Source organism: Podarcis muralis, chromosome 13 (genome assembly GCF_964188315.1).
Source record: "Podarcis muralis chromosome 13, rPodMur119.hap1.1, whole genome shotgun sequence".
NCBI lineage: Eukaryota > Metazoa > Chordata > Lepidosauria > Squamata > Lacertidae > Podarcis > Podarcis muralis.
In genome coordinates this window covers 33,734,442-33,756,540 of record NC_135667.1, presented here as the reverse complement: position 1 = coordinate 33,756,540, position 22,099 = coordinate 33,734,442, and the positions used below count along the sequence as shown (strand labels likewise).

The window sequence follows — 22,099 nt, the reverse complement described above, 5'->3', positions numbered from 1 at the left end:
GGACGTAGCATTATTAATACCCTCTCCCCTGTTAAATCATCCTGGCCCAGATTCCATCGTGATACGGGTTCTGCATGGGGAACCCCCAGCGTCCAAGCCCTCCTCTCCTCTTTGCTTCTGAAAGGGGCTCTTGAATGTTGGTGGGTGTGATTAGAGAGGTGGGATGGGGAAGCAATGTGCGGGAAACAGGATCGCTCCCATCCCCTCACCCTTTCTGGACACAAACTTCCCAAGCCCTTGCGGGGGGAAACTCTGGGTCCGGATCTCGCAGGAACATAAATGGTGGTGGTGTCAAAAAGGCTTCCACACGTCAGGGAAATAGGAATGATTTCAGCAGTAGGGTACCCCTAAGCACATAGAGTTATATGCAACTAAGTTCTACTGAGAGCAGACCTATTGAAATCAGCAGACCGACGTTGGCTGTTAATTGCAGTGGCTCTACTCTGAGTAGGATGAACCCTGAATAAAACTCTTTGGCTTTTTAAGGAATGCCTTCTAAATTTCGGTGGACTTTATTTTCAAATGAAGAGGGTCCCGATCCGGTGAAGGGGTCCTATGGGGGCTCTGGCGTAGCTCTTGTTTGTTTGTTTCAATGGGGCTGGAGAGCTTCTCGTTAGACTGTGCCAACTAGAAACTCGATACAGCTGTGTTTGTCATATGTGAATGTGCGAGAGGTGCTGAAAACGTCCAGCGCCTGACACAATGTGAGATAATATAAGGACGACGACAGCAGGCGCAGCAACACTACTAGTCGTGGTCCGGACATTCCTTTTACCTTTATATTCTTTCGTTGTGATTCTTCAAACCAGTCGTATACTTCTTTCTCTATCCTTCTCCCTCTCTATTTCTTTCCTTCTTTCCATTGTATCGTTTCCTTCCGATGCTCCCCTACACATCGACTTTACATTCTCTCCGTTGCTTCCCTTCCTCAAAGAAGACCACATCAGTTTCCCCCTAGCCTAGATCTTTGTATTTGCTGAAGACCCAGCTTCATTAAATCATAACACATTTCCCCATTTGTGTTCATTATCGGTCTATTCATCGATCGAGGTAATATAATAACTTTGCTGCCGGAGTACTTTTCTACAAGCTGTATCAGAATGTGCAAAAAAAAAAAAAATCGTTGCACTTTTCGTTTTGTGTTCTGTGCATATTTCTTTATTAACACGGTTGATCTCCAATATCTCAAAAGATTAGCAATATTGCTGCGGATGATAAACGTAGGAATGAGATAAATAATATTTCAAACCCTCTCTAATATATTGATTATTCCTCCCACACACACTTCCAAATTGCTTCTGCTACTTAGTTGCAAGTTTCTTTTCCTGTCATCGTCACGTCAGAATTCAAATCTATCCACGAAACGGGAGTTTCCTTTCTTATATTTCCCCTCACAAGTGCTTTATCCACATAGAAATCTGTGGCGGTGAAATCCAGCGTGAAGCTCAGCGAGCACCATTGAAAGGAATGGAGACCTCTTGAATGCCACCATCAAAACTAATGGGCCCTCTTGAATGGGTCTTGAGTCCACAGGAGAACTTCCTTCTTGGTCAACCACGTGAATAGTGCTAATAGAGGGGAAAGCTTTTGTTTTTTAGATAGAAAAATTATAGTTTGCCTTATATGATTTCTGGCTCGCCTTTAAATTCCAGTTGGACCCATGAAGGCGAATTCACTCTTGGATTTTGCCAATCCAGAACTCAGCTTCCTAAATTCTCTATCTGTTTTATCTGGAAACAGTTCTCACTGGCATCGATTGCATTTTTGTGCAGTAACCGTACTTGGGATCTCAGCCTTATGCGCAGTTCCCACTATTTTTAAAATCAACTGATGAATGAGCCTTCATTTTCTTTATATTCTGCATGTATCTGTTTTCCTAAGCTCAAAGTAAGTTGCAGCAACATTCCTTCCCTCCCACAATCTTCCAAATCATGGAACAACACTATGGATATATATTATAAATGAAACAACAACAGTCAATTGAAATCGAAATCTCAACTAACCAACCCCCCCCCCCTCTGCTCCAGTACCAGTTTTCACCCTAACACCTGGTGTGGTGTAGTGGTTAGAGTAGCGGAATGAGAAAAGCGCAGATCCAGGTTCAAATCTCCACTTAAGCCGACTGAGCGGTCTCCTCTCAGCTTCCCTACCTCATAGGGTTGTTGTGTGGATGGGAGAACCTTGGAGGCCACAGGGAGGAGCTCTCAGGAAGAGCGAAACAGGCAGACAGACAGACAGACAGACAGACAGACATTCGCTAGTTAGGGCTACTCCACTTCCGCTTTATTTTTTAAGCCATTGACTTCTGTGGGTAACTTCATCCTGGTTTAGTGAACTCTAGAAGAATCGGGTTGCTATCAGTAATCCCATGACACCTAGTCTAACTGGCAGACAACCTGGGGGGAACAATGAGAGTAATTCCAGCGTTCACTGCCTAAGGGGGAAAACAACATTCAAAAAATCCTGTGGCACCGTAAAGGCTAAACAGAGAGCTGAGGAACCCGTGGCCCTCCAGATGTTGTTGGGACTCCAACTCCCATCAGCCCCAGACAGCGTGGCCAATAGTCAGAGATGATGGGAGCTGTAGTCCAGCAACACCTGGACGTTCCCTACTCCTGAGCTAGCACATTGGTTACCGTATATCAAAAGTTTCCGTGGAGTACAGTCCACGAAAATGCTGTAATACATATGCTATCTTAGAATAACTATGGTACTCTTTGTTCCAACTAACATGTCTGCCCCTCTGGAATAGCATAAGGCTTCAACCCTGTAGACCCTTACCCGGGAATAAGTCCCATTGGACTTACTCCCGAGTAGACATGCCTAGGATTATACTGCTAGTGGAGGGAATGTTGTATTACCGATACATTGCCAATGCAATGTGCACTCCAATAAACTGTACGCAAAAGGTTCCTTCGCTGTGAACTGCCAAAGATTCTGTCTCCGTGCACCACTAATCGGTTTATCCCGAGTGATCATTTTTACAAAGGGTTATAAAATTTTAAGGCGAAAGGCTCTGTTCTCGTAAATTTAATTCTTGGAGGTTTTAATCAAGTCAAGTCAAAGGGATATTGGAACGGTGGGTCCCTTAAGGCCATATTTGCCAACCCTGAGGCTCATTGTGTAACAACCCCATTCTTACCTCCCTAGCAGACCGACTCACACATAACAGAACGAGGAAGCCCTACAGCATAGCGGAGAGACCAGGTTCTCCAATGCCAAAGGCGCGAGCGGGAACAAAGGAGAGGAGGGTGGAGTTCACGCATGACGCTGAAAGCTCCCCGGAAACTCTCACGCTATTTGTATCCACGAGGGGATGTTGCTAACGCGAGCTAGAAAAGGGAAGAGTCACGCTAGCTCGCGAAAGCATACCGATAAAGTTCCCGTTCTGCAAATCAGTATCCCTGACGGCTAAGCAAGCAAATCCAAACTAAATGAAACAACCCGGGCAGCCCGATTTTAAATGCATTTATACCCCGCTAGTTAATTATATGGGTATATTTTGGATGGAACACTGGACTTACTTCTAAGTAAATCTGTTTAGGATTGGGCCACTAGATTGATTAACTTGGAGCGCAGTGGCGACTTTACTTTCAGCGCCATGGAGTGGAGTGTGTGTTGATTTACTATCCATAAAGGACCTTACATCCAAGTAGGGCTACATAAATTTCATGACTAAAGTTAGGCCAACTAGTAGATCTGACATCTGGAATATACACAGCCCTCCATGTAAGCGAACCCCATTCATTTAAGTGGAGCAGACTGCCGCGCAATGAATATAATGACTTCGGTGTAATGCAGAATATAACAGTATACAGCTATGTACCATTCATAAATTCATTGGGCGTGAGCCAACAGGAAGTTCTCCTGCGCAAATTCCACTGAAATGAAAATAAATGAATTCTAATCGTTTCAGTGAGACATTTTCAAGTACATGTAACGTCAGGTACTGGATAGGGAGGGCAGATTACTTTGCCTCATATAATGCTCTCGTGATAAATATAAATATAATTGAGTCATTACATTTATCATGTTATAAGCAGAACAGATTTTGTCTACTTTGGATTACATTAAGCATATGCATTTAGGGGTGTTGTGGTGTTAGAAAACAGTGAATGGGGTAGCAAGTTCGAGCAGTGGCTGCAATGCTAAAATATGCTGTGTACAATCCACCGGGAAGGTCTCCTGAGCACCTCTCCTTGAGATGAAGGTTCCCATTCATTTCAATGAGATTTGGCAAGAGAACTTCCCCCTGTATTTCCCTCCACTAGACATTAGAATCGGGGTGCACACTGAAATCATTGGGGGAATGGATTGCTGGAAATTGACATCAAAGGAATTTACTTTCGGGTAATGTTATGTGGGTCTCCTCGACGAATTTGCTATTTAAAAGAAAAAAAGGACAGTTGGTTAAAATAATGCAGGCGTTCATCTTATTTTCGAGAACTCTGGAGATAAAAAGGTCACAGACGTTTAAAAAAATACAGCTTCTGCAACGTGTCCACTTTCAGCAGGGATTACTGAAAACAAAACGAGGCGGGGTGGAGAAGGGAAGAGAGGAAATACGTCCACTGCTAGACTTTTTCAGAGGGACCACAAGGGCTTGGAATCAGTTTTTCGTTCACCTCCCTCTGCTTCCTTGTTGAAGAAAGGCAAATAGTAAGAAAATGTTGGTGTCTGGCTGGGAATTATCAAATTTAAACGCTTGCTAAAACGCTGCAGTACTAACCCATGCCGTAGGACGAAGCCAAGCCCATTGAACAACATGGGACTCCCTTCCGAATAAACATTTCCAGGACCATAAACTGGATAGACATGTGCGCGCCCAACCCCAGCGCGTACCCGCGCAGGCGTTCTGAAGCGTAGAACTGGCCCTTTATAAAAGGAGAGTGTTATTTCATGTCATATTGTGGGGATGCATTTCTTTTTAAATTTAAAAACAAAACAAAAAAAAACTTCGGCTATTAGCTATTCCCAGGGGGTCAGAAAACTCCGGGAGACATGTTGAAAGGGCAGATCAGCCAGGCATGGATGAAAAAGGGACCATGTACGCACCGGATGGGTTCCAAAAATGGACGCGATGTGGGAATCACTAGCACAGGAAAAACCGAAGGCTAAAGCGACCTAGCTTTACCAAAAAGGGCTCGTTCTTTGTTAAAAGGCCAGTGTCCCTGAGCGCTTGGTTTCCAGACAGAACCCAGCGCCAGCTGCAGGCAACTGTAGATAGCGTGGGATGAGGAGGGGGAGGCCGCCTCCAGATTCCACGTGAATTTATTCCTTTGTTCCTGGCTCTGCTACCACCCAAAGGCTACCGATCTCAAACGACTTTCAGCGCAAAAGCCAGCAATTCCAGGCCAATCTTTGCCAGATCGTGGTGCCAGGTAGAAAGGGAGGGAGGTTCACACATAATAGCGAGACGGGAAGACATCTAGGATATAGACGATAAAACAAGGGATGATGGAAAGGGTGAAAAGTGAAGACACCAGCAAGGGTTGAGTTGGGTTACTGGTAGAAAAGGAACAGGGGGGGGGGGAATACGAAAAATATAATGGATTAATGGATGGGATTAAAGCTGGAGGAAGGCACGCCACGTTTGGCAAAGATCTAAGGACAGGGGGAAAGATGCATGGGTGGATAGACGGAGATTTTGCTAAAGACCACGTTAAAATGTCATGCAAGGCCGTTCCCATTCGCAATGACCTTTTCTCAGCTCCTTACCTTTCCGTGTTTAAGCATAAACCCGTAGCGATTTGCTATTTAAAACAGCCAACAGTAACAACATTTTATTTGAACCCTCTTGGTTTTTATTTTATTTTTATTTTATTTTAACAAAGAGAGATATCTCAGTTAGCCTTTGCTCTTTTTCGATCCTTTTTTATTCCCCGCGTGAGAGACTGCTGAGGAAGAGAAGGGGGGGGGGGGGAAGGACATATGGAATCAATTTCGTATCCTGACGTTGAGAACCAGCCAATTCCTGTTGGTCTTTTAAAACCAGAATCCATTTGGTCCCTCTCTATCTGGCACCTCTTGTCAGTCAGTAGGATCCCCCCACTTGCAACATTTTTAAGTCTTTATAAAGAGAAACAGCCTCGCTTAGAAACGAGAGAGGCTTTCCTCCTCCTTTTCGGAGGTGGAGGGGGTGGCAGAGGGAGAGAGCATTGTTGTCCCGTGAAAAAGTATTCCGTGTCTTCGTCTTGCTGAAGAATATCTTTATTTCATTTATTATTATTTTTGCTCTCTCTCCGTGTCTCGGAAACCATTGTATTTTTCCTTCTGTCAAGTTGGAATCCAAGAGAGCCCCCCCCCCGCCCCCGTTCCTCAAAAAAATAATCAAAAAAATCAAAGCTTCCTGGCGGTGGAAAAACCGACCCCCCAAAAAAGCCTCAAGACAAACCTTAGCAGCAAAATCTACAGAGCTACAGTCAAGTAGTTCTTCTCTGTCTCTCTGTCTCCTTCTCCCAAACTGGCTTCCTTCGAGTTCCTCTGAACCTCGTGAGCCGCCTTCGATCTTCCTGCTGAAGTCGTTTGGTTGAGAATCGCTGCAGGTAAGAGGGATTAATAATAATAATAATAATAATAATAAAAGAAATTACAAGACAGATCAAAACAAATCCCAAACCACTATACAACTTCGTCTGATCCTAGCATAGGAAATTCCAGGGGCCGTTGAGATTTAATTAATAGCTCTGACAAAGCTTGGGAAGGCGTCCATTGGTCCGCTGGAGTTCTAGCTTGAAGCACAGCCCCCCCCTCCCCAAAACATCACCACCACTCTCAGAAACTAGTCCTGTAGCTTGACCAGAAAAGGCTGGGATATAGTAAACAAATAATACTAATGATCTCCTGATCATGGTTGGATACTGGGAGTCCAATGCAAATAAAATAAAGGGGAGGCAGGTTGCGTCTTCCAAACCTGATGTTTGAACCAAATAGGTCCCCCCTCCGCGCTTGCCGCCCCTCCCAGGCCACATTTGTTAAATGTTTAACGCCTCTGGGTTGTTTGAAAGGGAAAACTACAAACGCTTCTTTAAGGGAGGGGAAGCCTGGTGTTAAACAGAGAGATGTGATTTATGGTGTTGAGAAAGTTGTGTTTATTTGAGGTGGCTCCTGTCACGACCAGCCTTTTCCTACCAAATCTGTATCCCTTCCCTTTTCTCCCTCTCCCCCCCCCCCCACGTTTCTTTTATGTTTGTGAGTTGTAGTTAACAAATATCTTACCGGAGTGTGAAGCAAGCAGTGTTAAGTCTCCACAGAACCAGCAATGTAAAACAAAGTTTGCGGTTTTACCTTGTAGGGGACCGCCTTAGTCTTTCAGAGACTGAGACATCTTACCAGCTTGTTTGTCCTCGCCATCATATTTAGCAATGCACGCATTGTTTGGCCTTTGCAAAATCTGGGGGTGCACCCTTAACCTGGACTCAAACCCCACCGAACACAACGAGGCTGCAGTCCTATACTCACTAAACAGGGAGTAACCTCCATTGAACTCAGTGGGACTTGCTTCTGAGTAGACATGTATAAGAGTGCACTGTGGGGTTTATCTCAGAGGAACAATGCATAGAATCGGGCCACCTGATTGCAATCCTATTGCACAGAGGAGCGAGTCCAACCGAACTCAAGGAAGTTTCTTCCAGGTAAACATGGACTATTTGGACTATTTTATTCTTTCCAGAGTTTCATGGTAAAGAATGCAGTCCGCATTCTATAGAAATAAAGGGCAAATTTCTCTTATACTTGAATGGCTGTACTTCTTTTTGTTTTGTTTTTTTAAAAAAATGTTTTTAATGCTCTTAGACCAAAGGAGGCAAGGGACTCTTCCATCAAATTGGTCCTTCCTTTCTTCTTTCCTTGTTCTTTCCAATTGCATCTGACATAAGAATTCTTCTTATGTTAGGAAGCCAGGGCTTTTTCATTCTGCTGAGTCTTCGGGAAGCAGAGGTTACAGTCAAACTTACACACCAAAAAAATAAAATAAAAGGGAGGAGGGTGAAATAGATAAAGCCACTATTTGCTGACAGTACAAATATGTTCTGAGTTCAGGATGGCGATGTTAATAACTCGGTTCCTGGGACCATACCCCAGCTATAAACGTACACTTTTTTTATTAAAAACAAACAAAACACCACCCCAATGTCTAATATTTCCTCCGGCAAAGTAATGCCATATTGGAAGAGAGCAAGAACTCTGCTCTCTGAGCGCCTCCCTTCCCTGAAAATTGCTTTGCATTAAATTTCCTCAGCTCCAGAATCATCTTCCTTACTAGCCTCCAGCTAAACTTGATTAAAAAAAAACTGCTTGATGCGTTGACAGATGAAATCCAAGAGGAAACCACAAGGCCCTTAAGTGACCCTAATTTAATCGATTTTATCATAAATCATCAACTTGATGAAGAACCAAAGTTTTCATTGAAGGAAATTGATATTAATGGAGTGGCTGCTTCTTTAATTCAGATGTTGTTTTCCACCAGTTCGAAAACAAACTCAGTTGGCATTCTCTGGGCAACTTCTATGGGAATCATGTTGGGTTGCTGTTGTTATTTTAATTATCTTAATTAGGACAGTTTAGGTAGCGACGTGCCAAAGAACCACAAGGAGCCTCTTGGACTTCAGCAAGGTTCCATTACAGCATTGAGGATCTATCTAGACTGTGGTCAGATTTTAATGAATGCAGCACCAAATACCAAACCACTTGCCTCCGATAACCCACCAGATCGGAAACGTCTGTCTTCAGAAAGAGCAAGGATGCTGGTTCCCTATCAGCTATTCATCATGCTACCTAGCTGTTTGGGAATTGGAGAGCGAACGAGAGAGAGAAGGCTATTTGGCCCATAGTTTATAATATAATGATTGCGAATTTCCAAAACGCATTTTTGAATGTGTCAAGTCCTTGCGTTTACAAGTAGATCTGCAAGCACATCCCCATCCCAAGCAATGACTTAAAACCAAAGCTCTAAGTCATGCCCCACAATACTGCTTTTGAGGGCCTGTTAAACATTGGCCGCTTTCACAATTCTTCATCTTGCAATTAAAAATTAACTCTAGGCTTCAGCTCTATGCCCGTCTGTTATGGATGCCTAAGTCCCAATTAGCCTTTAGGTATGCTGATGAATGCCATAGATCAAAGAGCCTTGGAGGGTTTCAGTAAAGCAGGAAACGGGACAAGGAAACGGCTGGTTAATATGTGAAACCTAATATATCTAAGGGTGGATGAAGAAAACGCAACGGAATGGCATTCCCAATCCTACACGCCTCTACGTGGAATCAAGTCCCACTAATTGTACTGCAACTTAGCCCCATGGAGATGGCTAGCATCCCCAAATAGAGACGGGGGTGCAAGCGGGAAGAAACTACTTGGGGATAAAAAGAGCAGATAGTCACCTTCAAACTGGTTTGAGATAGTGTCTTAAAATGCAAAGAGCTGCTTTTAGAGTAAATGGCTAGAGACCAATAGGTTATCCCTGTACAGTGGTACCTCGGGTTAAGTACTTAATTCGTTCTGGAGGTCCGTTCTTAACCTGAAACTGTTCTTAACCTGAAGACCACTTTAGCTAATGGGGCCTCCTGCTGCCGCCGCGCCGCTGAAGCACGATTTCTGTTCTCATCCTGAAGCAAAGTTCTTAACCTGAAGCACTATTTCTGGGTTAGCGGAGTCTGTAACCTGAAGCGTATGTAACCCGAGGTACGACTGTATAGGAGAGGAGTGCTTATCTGTTCTCTCTGCCTGTCTCTCTCATTCCATCCTAACCCTTTCAGTCTTTTCCTGCCTATTAATTATGTAAACCTGTTTATTACCATTCATGGCACCTTCCAGTACCGCGGCTGCTGGGCAATTACAAGCTCCAATAGTGTGCTGAGCGCTTCACAGAACACCCAAATTGCGCAGTCTCTGACAGCAGATTCTTAGCAATATCTGCTACCATACAGTAAGCCACTCTGTACCTCCTTGTGTATGAAGCAGAACCAAAATGCCAAGGAGGATTGTGTCCCTCTCTTCGCTCCTCCCGCTCCCCCGCCCAAAGTTAGTGATGGTAGATGACTCCGCTTGTTGTGGTTATATATTTTAACTCCCACCCCCTTCTCGAACTTTATGATGTTATGACGGAACTCGAAGTGAAGGAAAGGGGAGGGGGGGACACTCCAGCTCCATAAAGTTTGACTAGAACTCGGGTATTTGCCTGCCTTTTTTGCCATTTGGCAAGTTTCCAATATAAGAATAGCTAGCTGCAACCTCAGAAGGGAAGCCTTCGCCTTGCCTGAAAATATTTTCCTTTCTCCTTTCTTGTAGGCGCAATTTCGCTCTGTGGTATCCAATCGTCATCTTCCTTCCCAGACAGAAGTAAGTGGATTCTAAATTTAAAAGTTGTGAACTGAGAGAATTATAGCTTGGCTCCCCCGCTTTTCTTTAACGGGGTGAAATCTGCTTTCTACTGCTGAGATCAGGGTCTGCTCTCCAGGCCACTGACCTCCAAAGAAGCCCAAAAGGCTGAAGGATAGAAGTGATGCACATGGATAGGAATCTGTTTTCTCACCCTTTTCCTCTCCCTTTTTGCATGCATGACTCTGAATAGTGTATTTTCATGCCAAAAGAGAGATTATCTGAAACTTATTGACGACGCCACCCGCTCCACCAGCAAGCAAACTGCCTTCATTACATTTATCACTTGCTTGAAGCTGCAATCTCCCCCTAGTCCAAATCTTCCCTTAGACTATCTTCTATTAGTCCAAATCTTCCCTTGGACTATTGAAATCAGTGGGAATTTGCTCCGGAGTAAACATGCCTAGGATTGCGCGGTAAATCAATGAAGAGGGGTGGAGTCTTCACTTTAGTCCCCATCCACCTCACAATCCACTTTAATTTCCCAGCTAGGAAAAATAGCCAAGGCCTTAAATATGTTTACGTGGAAGTAAGTCCTACTGAATTCAATTGGCCTTTCCTAGTAAGCACGACTAAAATTGCAGCGTTGCTGAGGAGCTAATCAAGTTTTATCTGCCCTGAATGAAGTTCTGCAGAACTCATGCGGAAGTAAGGTTTTCAAAAACGCTACACGGGCTCCCAGGAAAGAGCTATTTTCTCCCAATTGACGCTGCTATTAAGAGGTCGAGCGTGGGTGTGGAACTGGGCCTCCTCCAGGCCAGCTCAGAGCAGCTTTCTAGTAAACCAGGAAGTGCTTCTCCCTGCTCCCACGGTTATCTCCGGCCAGGCAGAGATAACAACGCTGAAAATTTGAATCCTGGGGGGGGGGGGCGGTGAGAGAGGAGGAAGAGGAGGAGAAGTGAGCCAGAAAGGCTAAACTGCTCAGTGAAATAACGTCAATTTCACCCTTGCTGAAGGAGGGACCGCAGGGTGTCGCGTATGGAAGCTGCAAAAAAGATTGGTTGCTACTCAAACTAAGTTTTACTGAGAGTACGTCCATGGAAATTAAGGGATATGACTAAGTTGGGCCCATTACTTTTAATGGGACTACTCTAAGTAAAGCTTCCTTGAAGCTCCCCTTTCCTCCTTCCCGGTTTTTTCTCCTTTTTGGGGGGGAACACATAGATCCAAGTAATAAAAGTCGGTAGTAAGAACCTAATAAGTTTGCCAGCTTGAAGTTAATCAGGTGGGAACAGTAAGGTGCGAGGTCTAAGTATTTTAAGAAAACACAAAGAGAAATTTGAAAATGGTCACGTCGTGAAAGTATGGTTCAGTCCTTTATTTCATAATTCGAAAGAAAGACAATGCAAGAGGTCAGCTGCCTAGTATCTCAAAGTCCCGCTCACACGAACACGTCATGTGAAGTAGGTCCTACGGTGTCCAGTGGCTCTTACTTTCAGGTAACCGCATAGGATTGCAGCCTTAGCAGTAAATAGCATTCATAATCAGCTTGTGGTCAGGTTGTCCTGTGCTTGGACAAGAAAGCCCTCGCATTTGATACGAAACACGTTCCCTGGTAGCAAATCCCCTTGAAAATGTAGTTTCCATGGAAATCCAGATGCACGTTTCTGCTTGGGGAGAGTTACTCAGGTTCTCTGATCTTCCTCCTTTTTAAATATGTGCTGGACTGTTCCGTACTAGTCAAGCGCGCCCACGCCTCCCCTCTCCAGCCCCCCCCCCCAACTGCAGAACAAGACCCAGGGACCACTTACATAAGACAAAGTGCCCCCCCAAGAGGGTGGAGCACGAAACAGACTGGGATTGTGGGTGGGGGGTTCTCTCTTTCCTTCCCCCTTTTGGCTGGTGTTGTTGTTTATGTTTTATACTTTGGAGGCAATTTAAAACTACTTCCGTTGATTGACCATTAATCCGGTGAGTTATTAGGCTTCTAAACCAAAGGTCGTGGGGGAGAAAGAGTTACAATCCATCAAGGGAAACAATCGGATAGAGAGATGCTGGTTTATCCCGAGTAGGCGCATGGGTAGAGTTTGCGTGCACGTGTGGCTATGAGAGGATTAAGGAGGAGGAGGAGGGAGAGTGTTAATCGCACACTTATATGGATGTAAATTTCCTTAAGTCAGATGCACTTACACCCATACCAAGTTCTTTAGGACTGAAGTTCTCTTAAACCTGCTCCGATGTAACAAGGGAAGACATCTTAGGATACAAATCCCTAAAACCAAAAAACAAAAACAGATAAATATTGTAGTAAGTACTGCTGGCTTCCGGGGAACATTTCCCTGTGCACTTATGACAGAACAATAGGGTTTGCTCAATATATTTTGCCGCCTGAGGTATAACAGCAAATAGCACTACTTCCCGCAATCACCTCCCCCCGTCAGGTACCCAAGATTGGTCAGGGTGTTTTGGCAGCTGAAGTAAAAAAGAAGAAGAGGAAGAACAAAAACTCCCAGACAGTGAAAGTACTAACAAAAAGAACCCAATAACAATATATAACATGACTAACAATGTGATGCCCTTTTGTGACACCCAAAATCAACTGTCTGGGGCAGCTACCTCGCTTTCCCTAATAGTAGGGCCATAAACAACAGGTTTTACCCAACCCTCCATCAGGAAGCTCTATTTCTATATAATTTATACAAAGTTTTAGAGCCATAAGCACAAATATGCATTCCATAGATGACTACACGGATAGATAGATTAAAAACAACTATAGCTACAGTGAAGCATCACTGATGTTAAATAAAATAAACAAGGTTTGTAGAGAATTTCTATACAAAAGGACCCATATAAAGATTTATTGTCTTACAACAACTTTGGGGAAGTTTTTTCAGTCCACATCTTTCACTGGCTTCTGGGCAACCAGAGGCCACATGCCAGTACTGGGAGGGGCCAGAGACAAATGTGGGTGGAGCAATGAATGCAAATGTTACCTTTGTACTGATGTCTGATTTCTACACACATTCACCCACCCTTATTCATCCTCCATCAAGGCAAGGAAGAGCCATTATCAGAGTTCCATAATACATTCCAGCCAGGCAAGAATACTTGAGGAGGGTGGCAGACAGGGCTGGAGAGATGGCTGTGGCCTGGGGAGAGCCCCAAGGGCCAGGTAACGATATCTAGAGGGCCACCGAAGGTCTGAGGTTACCTGCCCCTATTCCATAATGTGCTACCACTACTGGTAGCCTTGATTTCCACAGCAGAAAGGGAAGATAAAAACGTAAAGGATGGATGGATGGATGGACGGACAGATGGACAGACAGTATTTCTGCAATAAATAACAACAGCATTAAGTAATGCCATCAGGCCACATAGAAAACCTTATGTTGAAGAAAATACATGAAGAAGACCAGAAGACACCACCAAGCACTAGAATGGGAGAGTTTCTGTCTTTTTGCTGCTTTTCCATCTTTTTGATGGGTACTGAGCAGAAACTTTACCCCATTAAAATAGACGGATTTTGGTGTGTGGGGAGGAAGTTCCCTCCTTCCTGAAGGCACTTTCCCCTTCCCTATAGGATTTTATGTCTTTTAGACTTGGCTTGCTCCACTTCTGCTCTCTATCCAAAGGCTAACACCACTTATGGGGCTGTCTTGGTGACCCACCTCCCTGGCGCACTACCCCTGCCCTCCAAAAGCCAGCAGCCGAGATTTAAAAAGATGGGGATGACTTCTCCCTGAAGGTGCTCAGGACCACTTCACACGTGCATTTTATACCTCTCACTGTCTTATCATCATACTAAGGCAATACTGGATGACTCGCAGCTGAACGTGCAAACTGTAGTTAATGAACTGCAGCAGCAGTAGCAGACTAGCAGAAATCGTTTTAGTAAGCTGCCTTCATTTGCGTTGGCCTCATTTTGCCGCCACTAGGTTTATTCACTGAGTCCCAGAAGCGTGAGAATATTATTATTATTATTATTATTATTATTATTATTATTATTATTATTATTACCTGCTAGATTTCTCACACATAGAAACACTCCACAATGAAACAAAACAAACAAAAAAGCAACAACTTTATTTATGATGCAAAGAACGAATAATTTAAACTCAGAGCCAGAAATAGCACACCGATGATTGCAAGTGGTTTAAGTGGCCCGGTGCCAACTCGGTGGCCGTTCATAGGGGCGGGCGCCTCTAGGAACAAGAAGAAGCAGTTGGAATGAAGCTGGAATTATTGCCAAAGGCTGCAGAATTGAGATGGGGGCAGCTGGGGCCTGTGATTTATATTCCAGAGGTTCTGCGACATGCAGGGATACCGTTCGGGGAGTGTTGGTGTGTGGTTAGCGGACGTTTTTATTGCAGATTAATAATATTAGCATTCAGAACGGAAAACCGGGTTATTAGAGCCAAGGAATGTTTCCCCAAACGAAAATATTTTTAAATGATCTCTCCCTCTTCCTCCCTCTCGTTTTTCCCCCTAAACCAAAACCTTACCCAAGCTTCAGTGATAAATCTCAAAGTAGTTCGCCTTCCACAAATCCTCGGTTAATTGTTTGGCGAATTCGCTTTCTCCTTCGGCCCATTTTGTTCGCCTACACATGAGAATGCCAGACACCATCTGACTACCCTTCTGAATCTTACTAGACCTCGGTGGGATTAAAGTTGGGATCTCCGGCAGGTTTTAACTTGAGAGCAATAGCCCCTGCTTATATGCGTTGGGTTCGTGTATGCCCTATTGCAAAGACTCAAAGACTCAGAAGGACGTGTGTGTGTGTGTGTGTGTGTGTGTGTGTGTGTGTGTGTGTGTGTGTTGTGTACACACGTACTCGTTGAAAATAAGCGAGGCTTACTTGCAGGTAAATGAACTGGGGTTGCTTCTCCCTTCTCTCGGACCCGGCCCCTCGCGAATATACTGCCGAAGTTAAAAAACCACGACGTGCTAAGCATATAAGAAATAAAATAAATGGATCTGGATATTCCTCCCTTGTTAGGTTATTCCTGTTATTTTAATCGAAAGACATTAAGTTCACCAACAGGAAAAAATAAACCCGTTAACTCCCCACCCCCCAACCGCGGGAAACCGTACCCTAACAACTTTAGAGAACATCAAAAGCCTCTTGCTAACAACACCCTCTCCCCAATCGGGCAAGAGAACCTTCTCTCAGTCCAGCCTGCTAGGAAATATTCGGAACGAAATGCCTCCTAAATGCGTGCTTTCGCGCCTAAAGTATGGCTCTTCTGTGTCCATGCATCATCTTTAACTTCGGTTGACTCCCAGCACACACATGTTAAAAGCTGGCAACTTTTAAAGTGAGCGAACGACGGTGGTAAAGACCTGGGTCCTGTTGGCGAATCTTCGGTAGGAGTGTTTGGACAGTGGTGTTATGGAACGGAGGAGGCTATTTTTTACCCAAAGTGTTTTTTTCGCCTCCTGTCCCAAACTTATCTGTTTTTACGTTCTAGACTTTTACTAAACAGTCCAACACGCCCCCCCTTTCCCCTCTCTCTGTATGTGTCTCTCTCCCTCTCTTTCTCTTGTTCTCTCTTTTGAACAGGTCCCCTCCTTTTTCAAATTGTACTTCTCCATTATACCTTCAGGACCAGCAGCCTAGGAACTGGTGAGTTTTAAGAAAACACCACTGACCTATTGTGGGTCCTAAAGTGCACCGCCAGCAGCCCCTATGCCATACCAGTTTCAGAAAGACCTTAAGGATTTATTCAAGGCCTCTCTCTCTTTTTTAACAGAAAGTTTGATACTTTACATTCTGCACTTAATCGTTTTGCTTTCTACCCTGGTCTTGTTTTGAGCCTCTATTCCATGCATCGTAGTCCTCAGCATGTAAGTCAGAAGGACACGACCTGGTATGTTCAATGGGACTTACTCCCTAGCGTTTAGATTTCAGCCTTATATAGAGCAATCCTTCTCGGATGTAACCCACACTGAATTCAACGGATTTTACTCCCAGGTATATACGCATGGGATTGCAGCCTTAAGTCTTGGAAGGACTAAAGATAGTAGAAGGACTAAAGACAGTAGACCTGGAAATTCAAAAAGGACAGTATTAAATACTCACACAATGCTACTAATTCGTTTTTTAAAAGAAAAAGTAAAAGAAAGGGAGTGTTTATGCCAATAAAAGTGCTTGCCCCTCCTGAAAGTTAGGTTTACCATCCGTGGAGGCACTACTTATTGTCCAGCAGCAGACTTCTAAGTTTCACCCGGAGAATTCCACAGGACGTGTTTTGCCAATGAAGTTCTTCTTGAATACCATGGTTCAGTTGAGCGTCCAATCTCAGGATGGTCTTCCAAAGCAGAAAATAGCCCAGCATCGCATGCAGATCTAGGATTTCTTTTCATAAGTCATAAAAAAAAGCCAAAGTGGACAGGAATAAGGTAACATTGTCCGGGTGGATAAAGTCACTTACAATTTTAGGCATGAGAGACCAAGTTAGGTCTGAAAAGTTAAGTGACAAAGTTTTCCCCAAACAGGACCATTCTCAAAGATGGGGAGCACTAAGAACATCCCAAGAAAGGAATGAGCCAATTCCAGAGTCCACTCCCTTTCTGAATGCCAGTTTTCCCCTTGATTCAGCAATTACCCCCTTCAAGGTAGAGGTGCAAAAAGAAGGAGGGGGAGAGAATAACAATAGCTCTCCTTTTCCCTTCTTCCTCTGCCTCGCACGCACGCACCCAAAAAATGTGCAGACACCTCAACTTCTTCCTCCCACACTCAGTTTGTAGCGGCAGCTCCCTTTCAGGTCAGCAGCAAAAGCAGAGCGAAAACGTTTTTGTCTTGGCAAGCAAAGCGCCTTGTGTTATGAGCAGGGAAGAGGGTCATAAATCTTGAGTGGCTTAAAGAGACGTCATCTATCTATCTATCTATCTATCCATCTGTCTATCATCTATCTAATGTTAAATAACTTCCCTGTGTCAGGTGAACTTATCACATTCCTGCCCCAATCACAGTCGCTTGCAAGTAAATCCCAATAAACTGAATGAAACTTTGCATCCCAAATGTTCAGCATAACACGGTGAGAGGTGCCGGAAATGTAGATCAGTCAGTCTTTCTTCTTCCTTCCTGTGTGTGAACGCTTGCATTATGGGTGGCATCTGACTAAGCCATGCTCAGAGTAGACCTATTGACATCAATGGACTTTTACTAGTTGAAGATTTCAGCAGGTCTGCTCCGAGTTTGACGTGCTCGAATGTAACCCATAATGCATACACAACGTGAGCATTCGGGGAACCAATAGCACTCAACCAGGTTAAGTATATAAAGTTTCTAAAACTTTCCCTTTCATGTCGCCCAGAAGGTTTGTAAAACTTTTCAGGGAGATGTTCTCAAGAGCTGTTTTTTTTTATTTAAAAAAAATGCTGCTTCCTTTTGCCGCGTCTCCCTCCCCCTCCCCGCATATGCTTGTCATAATAATTAAGTCATATCGGAGGGTTATGCAATCCATTTTGGCCAGGGTGGGGTATAATGGAGGTCTGAGAGAGTTATTCCCCGCTTGCTCTGCTGAAGGAAATTGGGGGGGGGGGGGAGAGAAAGAAAGAAAGAAAGAAAGAAAGAAAGAAAGAAAGAAAGAAAGAAAGAAAGAAAGAAAGAAAACCTGCCTCTGTTCCAAAGATTTATTAGCATAACTTGACACCTAATTGCGAAGCACGTGAATCAATACAGCTTTTGCTATCCTGCTAGGCCTCTGTCCGCCACCTCTCTATTTGCATATTTCCTTTCCACTCCTGACGCCGTCAGGAAGCAACCTTGGCGTTTGCCCAAGCCCTCCCAAAGCAGGAGGGAGAAGGGGAAAAAAACCACCCCTCCGTTCCCCCCGCCCCCAGAAACGAAATCTCTACATCTCTCTCTCCTGAATCCCCCCTCAACCCCTCCCCCTCCCGCGCTTTCTTGTTTTAAATTGCCCGGTTTAACAAAAATAATAACTGGATGTTATTATTATGTCATTTAAATCTCAGTCTAAGCATTCCTTGTCGAGGATTTCATGTCAGCTATTCTTTCTGTTTCCCCCTCCTCTGTACCCTGTCTCTCTCTCTCTCTTTCTTTCTCTCTCTCTCTCTCTCTCTCCCCCTCTCTCTCCCTCTCTCTTGCCTTCTGCTGTTAAGCCAGAGGCCATTGTTAACCGTGAACAGGGCGTACCAAGACTATAGGGCAGCCACAATCAAAGGATTCCCTATACATCTTTGGAAGGCTGTCTAGCATCTTGTGGTTCCTACCTCTTCTCACCTTCCCCCCCCCCCCCCGCACTCCTCCCCAAACGGATTGAGAAAGAGAGAGAGAGAGAGGCGAGAGAGAGAGAGAGAGAGGACCCGAGCATCCCTCACCGTAAGCTCCTATAGAGATGTCCCCCCTCCTTTTGGCGTTATGACCGGATTTCTCTCTCTAGATATTCCTTGAACATTTAAAAAAAAAAAAAAAAACCAGCACGGGAGAGGAATGGGGGGAGCTCTCCTCGCTTATTGATTGCGTTGCTTGCTGGCTGCGAAAATATATTATGTCTGCTCGCCGCGCTGCTCTCGTCAGAGGCTAAGGTAAGGTGGACCGAAATAGGCTATCAGTTTGTGAATGGCGGAGACCGTGTCTCCATGATTTATAGCTGTATGACTCGCATCGCGGTTCATGAAGAGTTCACAAGCTTTAAGCTTCCTTCCACGCAGCGTCTCTCTCTCTCCTCTCTCTCTCTCACTCTCACCCTCTCTCTCTTCTTCTTCTTCCCCCCTCCTTCCCTCCCCTTCTTTCTACCCCCCTTTCCCCCCTCTTTTTGCTATTCTCCCCCTTCTATTTTCCTCCCCCTTTCTCCTTCGCCTTTTCATCTAGAACGCTTTCTTTCTCTCTCTTTGACGTGGTGGAGGATTTTCCCCCCTTTAATTTTTCAAGGGGGGAAGCTCTAAATGTAGTGAACAATTTGCTGTGAACTGGAGAGTTGTCCGGAACCCCAGATTATTATTATTATTATTATTATTATTATTATTATTATTATTATTATTATTATTATTATTATTATTTAGTGCCTTTGCCCTACTATGGAGAAATACACCCTAAGGAGCAAAGGCTCTCGGGTTCTCTCCCATAACCAGAGTAGGACTGCGAATTTTAGAATTCTTTTTCCAACATGGAGGTTAAAGGGAGCCTTTAATACTATATTTTCCCATGCTCCACGGCCTTCCCTTCGCTCTTGGCACAAACCCTTTAACGGGCTTCTAGATTCTTGGATTCACTCTTTTTTTAAAAAAATCAATTTGCAAAAAATAAATATATCTCTCTCTTGCAAAAGTTGCCGAGAAGAGAGGCTTTTATTTAGAATCCAGGTTCCTCTTCTGGAATAAAAACGAAACTTCCGAGAGAGAGAGAGCGAGAGAAGGAACTTCTGCGGTTACCATTTCGAGGACTAATTTCCAATGCACTATTCCTATTTATTATTCCGTTGGAGATTTCGGGGTGCTTTTTAAAACACACGCACATCCCAACAACTACAGCAACAATTCCTTGGAGTAAATCATTTACGATTCCACCCGTCTCCGACTAAGATAAATGACCGACATTTGGGACGTGTTGAAAGATGAGATACAAAAGGGGCGAAAAAATCTTCGCTACTGAACGCTCAGACCACTTTGGATTCCTTTTCGAGAAGAGTAGAATGGGGATTAATTTTTAATGCACTGTTTAATTCTTCCTTTAAAAGAAGAAGACATTTGCCTCCACCTTCCAGAGGTCCCAAGAAATCCAAAACAAACCAGCGAGGCCTAGTAAAATTATCGTTATGGCTGAACCGCTTAGTCAGTTTCAGCGAACCCAGTCTTTTAATATCGAATTAATGATTATTGCGTTTCTTCTTTATTTTTAATCAATCTATTGCCATGAGAGTACTCGAGTGTTTATGTCTGCTAAGGAACAGCTGAAATAAGACAGCAACTCTATCATTCTTTCCAGTTAATACATAGCAAATATTTTAACAGCCTGCTTCTAGAAGGCAACGGTTGTATCTAATCCATGGAAAATACGAAAGGATCACAACACAGACTTTTAGAGTTGCTGTTCTGCAAACTGCAGAATTTATACAGGCATAAACTGAAGAGGAGGAGGAGGAGGTTCGTGGAGGAGGAGGTGGGGCATGTGGTTGGGTATGAGGTCTGAATTATGTTTAGGTTTTGAAGTGCATAGATGTAGGGAAGTCAGGGGGGAAGGTTGCTCCTGTTGTGTGTGCGTTCCTATGGTCAGAATTGACCAATATTGGGTTACAGTATTATTTTTCATTCTGTAGGGGAGTATAATAGATTGTAGCTCACTGGGAAAAAAGGCATTTGAAATGAAATACAGAATACAGTGAAACAGGATTCTCTCTTTTTCATCCTTCCGTGTGTGTGTGCTTTCTCTACTGATTTATTATTTGACCCATTAAATAATTCTAGCCTTTTTGCGCCCTTCCAACATGGAGAAAATTAATGTTTCCTTAGAAGAATACATCCTTTTTTTCTTTTTGAGGGAGGAATTTCCCCCTCCCACCCCTAAATAAAGGGAGGACAAACCAAACATAAAAGTTAAAGGGAAAGAAAATCAAGAGAACCAAATGGCCTGGTGGCAAAACTGGGTTGTGTTTTATTTTGTTTAAGGAAAGGATGAGAAGCCATAGAAGGAAGCTGTTTCTCATATATATATATATATATATATATATATATATATATATATATATATACACACACCGGACTAGCACCTTGGGAGTCGCAACTGAACCAGATTTGTTAAGGGCTTGCAGGGTAGAGTGGATTCTATAGCCTTTTTCCAAACTGTAACGAGAGTTACAAAAACAACATGGAAAACAGTATCAAAAGCGCCAACATCAAAGAATTCAGCACAGGTCTCTAAATCTGACAACGTTCCCAGCCATCACAGCTCTCTAAATTCAGCGCACTAACGCGGCAGTCCTATATTTACACTTTCCTGGGAGTAAGCCCCCTTGAGCACACTGGGACTTACTTCCGAGTAAACATGCCTAGCCTTATGCTGCAAGTGGACCATTTGGCGGTATGTCAGAAGCTGAGTTCAGTTTTATGTTTAACATTAAAATGTTGATTTAAAAACATGGATCCTGATCAATTTTAAGGTAACAGTGATTTTTTAAAAATCCTATTACCCAATCTATACTTGTTGTACACTTTACGTTATTTTTCTGAGGTTCCTTGTTGGGGTGGGAATCATAGCAGGAGAATATTAAATTATAATACGAATTCAGCTTAGAAGAACTTGATAATTGCATGCATACAATGTGTTTGTGTGTGTGGATAGATATAAAAATGATACCACCGGTACAGCAGAAACCTATCCAGTATGGATCTACCAAGTGACTTCACATCTCAAACTCGCACTTTGCTTATCTGGGAGTCAGCCCCGATGGGACTTTTACTTCCCAGCTGGGTTTTATTTCTGCTCGGGCCTCTTTTTTAGAGGTTTCGCTCACGGAAATTGACGGGCTTGAGATTCGCGTGGAGAAAGCCAAGACTCTATTGCTTTCTTACGAGTGGGGGTGCGCGGCGAACTGTGTCGACTTCTTCCTGTATGAATGTGTGGATATTGACAATGTTATGTATGCAGGCAGGCACCTATGTGCACACCTTAGAGAGTTAGATTGAATGGCCTATAAGAAATCCTCTCTCCCCCCGTTGGAAGATTTCTATCCCTATCTCAGCAATGGTTCTTGAACAATACCAACCCAATTGGAAAGAACAAAAGGACAATACTGCTCAGGGGTCGGTTTTAGGGATCCAA

At 43.8% G+C, this 22,099-nt stretch overlaps 1 protein-coding gene and 1 long non-coding RNA gene across 10 annotated transcripts in view; one reads left to right on the top strand and one right to left on the bottom strand.

Moving 5' to 3' along the window:
- Positions 1 to 22,099, top strand: part of HOXB3 (homeobox B3) — an 86,402-nt gene that overhangs the window by 52,817 nt on the left and 11,486 nt on the right. For 5 of the 9 annotated variants that reach the window (XM_028702541.2, XM_028702537.2, XM_028702539.2 and 2 more), the window contains one exon: positions 10,285 to 10,335. The exons of 1 other annotated variant lie outside the window; for it this stretch is intronic. The gene's annotated coding sequence lies outside the window, so the exon portion shown is untranslated. Of the gene's footprint in view, positions 6,546 to 10,284; positions 10,336 to 15,877; positions 15,941 to 17,652; positions 18,868 to 22,099 lie in introns of those variants that run through there. 3 more of the 9 variants (XM_077917347.1, XM_028702544.2, XM_028702548.2) reach the window with 3 other exon arrangements.
- On the bottom strand, positions 11,678 to 15,947 carry LOC114581871 (uncharacterized). The gene is made up of 2 exons (XR_003703407.2): positions 13,347 to 15,947; positions 11,678 to 12,586 (listed from the first exon to the last, which is right to left on the bottom strand). It is a non-coding gene; the product is annotated as an uncharacterized LOC114581871 (long non-coding RNA).